Source organism: Oncorhynchus nerka, linkage group LG15 (genome assembly GCF_034236695.1).
Source record: "Oncorhynchus nerka isolate Pitt River linkage group LG15, Oner_Uvic_2.0, whole genome shotgun sequence".
Classification (NCBI taxonomy): Eukaryota; Metazoa; Chordata; class Actinopteri; order Salmoniformes; family Salmonidae; genus Oncorhynchus; species Oncorhynchus nerka.
The window spans coordinates 18,117,127-18,123,126 of record NC_088410.1 but is presented as its reverse complement, the minus strand read 5'-3'; the positions used below and the strand labels follow the sequence as shown (position 1 = coordinate 18,123,126).

Sequence of the window (6,000 nt, the reverse complement as noted above, 5' to 3'; positions counted from 1 at the left end):
TTACTGTGAGGCTGAGAATAAATATGGATCGTCTCAACTCTTCTTCTGTGTTGTGGACGTTCAGTGTAAGTTCACCTACTCTTCATCTATTCATTGATAATCAAGGTCAACAACAACAAATAATCATTAGTAATGTAACACACTTATCATACCATATGACATAGAATTAATGGGAATATCATTAGTAATATTACACACTTATCATACCATATGACATAGTATTAGTAATATTACACACTTATCATACCATATGACATAGTATTAGTAATATTACACACTTATCATACCATATGACATAGTATTAGTAATATTACACACTTATCATACCATATGACATAGTATTAGTAATATTACACACTTATCATACCATATGACATAGTATTAGTAATATTACACACTTATCATACCATATGACATAGTATTAGTAGGCCTGTATTTAAATAATTGTTTTATTTTCTTCTTCCCTGGTTTCTTCTATGTTAAATCTCCACCTTGCATTTAAAATCTCAACATACTACAGCATTGTTTCTCTGGGTTCCTGTGATGGGGGTGGGGGCTGTCCTGACTGTTGGAGCTCTTCTTGTAACCGTCTACTGCTATATGAAGAGGTGAGACAGCCATTTACATGAACTCTAGTCGTAACATATCAACATCCACTAGAGGTCAATAGAGAGCAGAACTCACTCTGTCCCTCATTACAGGAGACACAGGGAGGAAGTGATGACACAGCAGACAGACCGGTAATATTGTCAACAACCAAAGCTATTTCAATCCCAATGCCACAGAGATAGACAGTAAGTGAATGGATTCTAGTATTTGTGTTCTATGCAGTATTGAGAGTATTTGTGTTTCTCTCTCTCTCTCTCTGTCTCTCTTTCTCTCTCTCTCTCCCTCTCCCCCCCCCCCCCAGAGTGTCCATCCTGACCCCAACAGTGACATGTACACATCTCTGAACATGATGACCAGGTCACCAGAGTATGACACCCTGGCAGTAAGTCTCTTATAATGCAGTTTGTGTGTCCGTGTACATACAAGTGTTAGAGGGAGGGGTTTGTAAATATCTCATTCAATGTGTCTCCTTTCAGAATGTGAGGGACTTCGCAGTGACACAGCCCTCAGATACATGCTGAGCTCTCCAATTATGAGAACTTAAGAGAACCACCACAGAACCTGGACAGAAGAGAACCACCACAGAACCTGGACTGAAGAGAACCACCACAGAACCTGGACTGAAGAGAACCGCCACAGAACCTGGACTGAAGAGAACCACCACAGAACCTGGACTGAAGAGAACCACCACAGAGCCTGGACTGAAGAGAACCACCACAGAACCTGGACTGAAGAGAACCACCACAGAACCTGGACTGAAGAGCAACAGCATCAGACCAAAGCTAGGCCTCACAATGTTATTCTCTTACTATGATATTGCTTTTTAATCTATAAGGTTTGAGACAATGAGCTTTAACTTTTGAGTTGAGTATCTGGAGCATCAGCATTTGTGGGTTAATTTACAGGATCAAAATGTCAACTTATCTGTTTACTATCTGTAGATTGTATTGCTTATCTTTTTTATAGGATTTTGCCAATTCTAGATTTTTATAACATATAAAGTTTTGGCTTGTCTTAGTGACACAAAAATGAATAATATTGACAAGAGATTTTAAATATTTGTATCTCTGGAGTTGTTCCTGATGTGTTAAAATATGTTTTACTTTGTATTGCTGTCAGTCATTACTGGTCATTTTATATTTTATATTATGTAATACTATATTGTTCAGTGTCATGATATTGCTTGTTTCATTATCAAATAATTAATAATGACATATTTTAGATACATTGAATACAGTATAAGCATCATGTTGTAAATAAGCTCAAAGGTAGACAATAAAAAGACAACAAATAAATATATTATTTTGTTAATTTACATCTAATCATAACTACATCCATTCAGCTTGTTTCTTGTATTTCTGCCCATTGGACACATGAGGGGGCCATTGAACCACATAACTATGAGTGGCTAGACACACACACACACACACACACACACACACACCTAGATCTTGCCAGATTCTTTCCCAGTAGTTCAGACATTGTATGGGTATGTTCTTGTTACTTGTGGGTGTGTATGTGTGTGATAGGGGTATTGAATGAGAACTCAAATTTAAGTTGTCAAACAGATTTTCTAGGTGGCAAAAGATCTGGACTATTTCTACTTTGATCTCATTTCTTGTATTTCTTTGGGAATGGTTTGTCCTCCTAATGGTGTCTGGAGCTCTACCCCTCTGCCCTATCAGATGCTCAGAAGTCCATCCAGCTCGCCCCTGATTGGCCAGAGGGATACTTCCTCAAGGGGAGTGCACTGATGGGGTTAAAGGTCAGTGTCTGAGCTCTCTACTGTGAAAATGGAAATGGCTGCGTGTGTGTGTTTGTCTGTCAGTGAAATTTGACTCTCAATCTCTTTGCACTCTCGCCACTCATCTTATCTCCCCTCTCTCCCCCATCCTCTCTCTCTCCTCCCCTCTACCTCCTCCCCACTCCTCCCATCCCTCCCCTCTACCTCCTCCCCTCCTCCCATCCCTCCCCTTTTCTCTCTCCAGCTGTATGGTGAGGCAGAAAGGGCCATGGATCAGGTGTTAAAGCTGGATCAGGACTGAGATGAGTCCTCCACTGAGGTCTTGAACTGCAAGGTCCTGCAGCTCATGATGAGGGGAGACAGGGGTCAGGCTCCGGCCTAATGGAGTTGGTGGTGGTAGAGTTGGATAACTCAATGTGTCCGAAGTTGAGGTTTGGTTTTCTGTCTCTCCTCCCTCTCGGAACTCCAGTGGTGGACCTCTCCTCCCTCTCAGGACTCCAGTGATGGACCTCTCCTCCCTCTCAGGACTCAAGTGGTGGACCTCTCCTCCCTCTCAGGACTCCAGTGATGGACCTCTCCTCCCCTCCCCTCAGGACTCCAGTGGTGGACCTCTCCTCCCCTCCCCTCAGGACTCCAGTGATGGACCTCTCCCCCCTCCCCTCAGGACTCCATTGATGGACCTCTCCTCCCCTCCCCTCATGACTGAAGTGGTGGACCTCTCCTCCCCTCACGACTCCAGTGGTGGACCTCTCCTCCCCCTCAGGACTCCAGTGGTGGACCTCTCCTCCCCCTCAGGACTCCAGTGGAGGACTCTCCTCCCCTCATGACTCCAGTGGTGGACCTCTCCTCCCCTCATGACTCCAGTGGTGGACCTCTCCTCCCTCACGACTCCAGTGGTGGACCTCTCATCCCCTCATGACTCCAGTGGTGGACTTGTCCTCCCCTCAGGACTCCAGTGGTGGACCTCTCCTCCCCTCAGGACTCTACTGGGTGAGTATGTTTAAGTCTGGTTATCATACCTGGGTTGTTAGTGCGACTCTAGACCATGCTAGCTCACTGAGCTAAAGTCTAGGCATTAGCCCTGAGAGCTAATGCCTAGACAAGGTTATCTCATTATTACAGACCAGTTTGGTTCACTGAGACCAACTCCACTCTGTTGTTTGGTTATTCCACATCTAAATTATGCATGATTTAATATGAGTATACATACCTATGTTTATAGATTCTATAGACAGTCCCAAATAGAACCATATTCTTATATAGTACACTACTTTCAACCGGAGCCCTATGGGCCATTTAGAACCGTAATGTGTTGTTATAAGGTTCCTTTAATGGATTTATTCTGACCATGGTCCTTCCCTCCCTCTACTCTCATCCTCAGGTCCCCCTGTCCCTCTCACTGGGTGGGGAACGTCACCATGGACCTCACTGAGAAACACATATGGGACCTTCAAAATGAATGACCACCACACCCATCTGTTTTAGTTCTGTATCTGCATCTCTAACTTCATATTATTAGTCATTTAACAGCCGCTCTTATCCAGACTGACGTACAGGAGAAAGTAGGGTTAAGTGCCTTGCTCAAGTGCAGTTTTTCACCTATTTGGCTCAGGGATTTGAACCAGCAACCTTTCTGTTATTGTCCCAACACTCATAACCACTAGGCTTCCTGCACATCCACTGCTTGGTTTCTCTTGCTGTGAGTTTCTTTGTTTCTGACATGGCGTGATAATCATCAAGTAACATAACATTAACACTTTAAATGGTTCACTCAAAATGGCCGCCGGTCCCCCATTCTAATACTATTACATTTATCTCTGTCTGCTGAGTTGGAATGAGAATCATCATTATTGTACATTCTAATACTATTACATTTATCTCTGTCTGCTGAGTTGGAATGAGAATCATCATTATTGTACATTCTAATACTATTACATCTATCTCTGTCTGCTGAGTTGGAATGAGAATCCTCATTATTGTACATTCAAATTCAATGTTCTTTACTGTAGGTGTGGGGAGATGGAGTATCATTATTCTGCATGAGAGATTATGTGCCTTTGTCAACTTCAAGAATACCAACATGGCCGCTGTCACCTTAGAGAGGCTCCAGGTGAGTGGTGGGATGAAACATAATGCTGTCTAAATGCCTTCAACTATGTGAGATGTGTTTTCAATGATTTAACTTAAACTTTAGGAGTTTGTACTTTTGGGAATGTGCTATTGGTTCCATTGTACTTTTGGGACTATGCTTATTAGTCCTATTATTTGTGGATCACACTCCCACTCCACTTAATAGCAGGCTGGTTATTGCTTTGCAGCGCTTGCAGTTATCCATTGATTCCATTCAAACTCCTCATTGTTGATTTCCAACTTGTTGTGTAATGTTCATGTCCATTGGCCGATGCTTGCTAGCTAAGATTTTGAAGGTATGATGTTGACATGATCAGTCAAATCAAAACCACGGTAGATATAACTTGATTTGATGCCATTTTATCTGTGGCCAATGACTTTGAGCCTACCTGGATGGGCACCGGACTAACTGACAAGTGCTTAACTAACAATGCTTTTTTATGTACGATTTATGTAAAATATTTTGTATTATAAAAATGCAAAAAATATATGTGTAAAAAAATCACACAATAAAATACCAATAATGAAGCAATAACCAATTACATGAAATACTATTCATTGTAATTTTCCAAAAACACACAATAGGACAATAATCCCAGACAGAAAGACAGACTTAGTTATATACATGTCAGGGTTCACTTTGGGTCCGTTGTTCTGAAGATCAGTGAGCTGAACACAGCTCTTTCACACAAGCACACTGGAAATTCAGAGCAGCTTGCCTTGGCCTTGGCATAATGACAGCTCACTGTTGTCTGTTGTTTCTAGCTAGCTAACTATGATAGCTAAAAGTTAGGCAACTAACTAGCTCACCAGTTAACTATGGGGTCTTGCTGTAATTCAGCGGCAGCGCATCATATTGTTCACAATCCAGTCCATTCAGAGTAGCTGTGTGATGCAGAGAAATGCTAGTTTATTTAGGTAAAATCTACATGTAGCTAACAAGCTAGCTGAGCTCACTAGTTCACTCAATTCAAACACCAGTTCAATATAACTCCCAATAACACAGTATTTTCACATGTGTGCCTGGTTTATTCTATATATATTTTTTTTTACATTTTCAAATGTTATTTAATCTTAAATTGTGTGTATTTTCATATATATGAATCCTGGATGCTGCAGTAATGTAGAGATGTCAGTAGGGAGAGCTCTAGTCTAGAACACTGGTACCAAAGATAATCCCCTTTCATCTGTTCTGGAACCTTCAGTACCAGCTGATGAGGAGTGATGGGAATGGGTCACATGTTGTCTCTTGTAAAACATGTAGGTCCACTCCTCAAATAAAGAAATGTAACTACAGTATTCTGACTTTAGACCATTTTCTATTTAGATACAGTAACATCCCTTATGTGACATGTTGTTCCTGCATGTTAATGACCTGACTAGGCTACTTTAAAATGTGTCAACCACAGAACTCACACTTAGGCTTCGCTTGCTTCTACTAATACTTACAGTAGACTACTTCTTGTTTCCACACAGTGACAGTAAGTTGACTGACTGTTCAAGACCTCTCCCCTTCA

General features: G+C 41.6%; 1 protein-coding gene and 1 long non-coding RNA gene across 2 annotated transcripts in view; both read left to right on the top strand.

Moving 5' to 3' along the window:
* The window catches only part of LOC115126863 (LIM domain-binding protein 1-like), a 181,121-nt gene that overhangs the window by 11,122 nt on the left and 163,999 nt on the right, over window positions 1-6,000 (top strand).
* LOC135559877 (uncharacterized) lies at window positions 896-1,906 on the top strand. The gene is made up of 2 exons (XR_010458573.1): window positions 896-991; window positions 1,086-1,906. It is a non-coding gene; the product is annotated as an uncharacterized LOC135559877 (long non-coding RNA).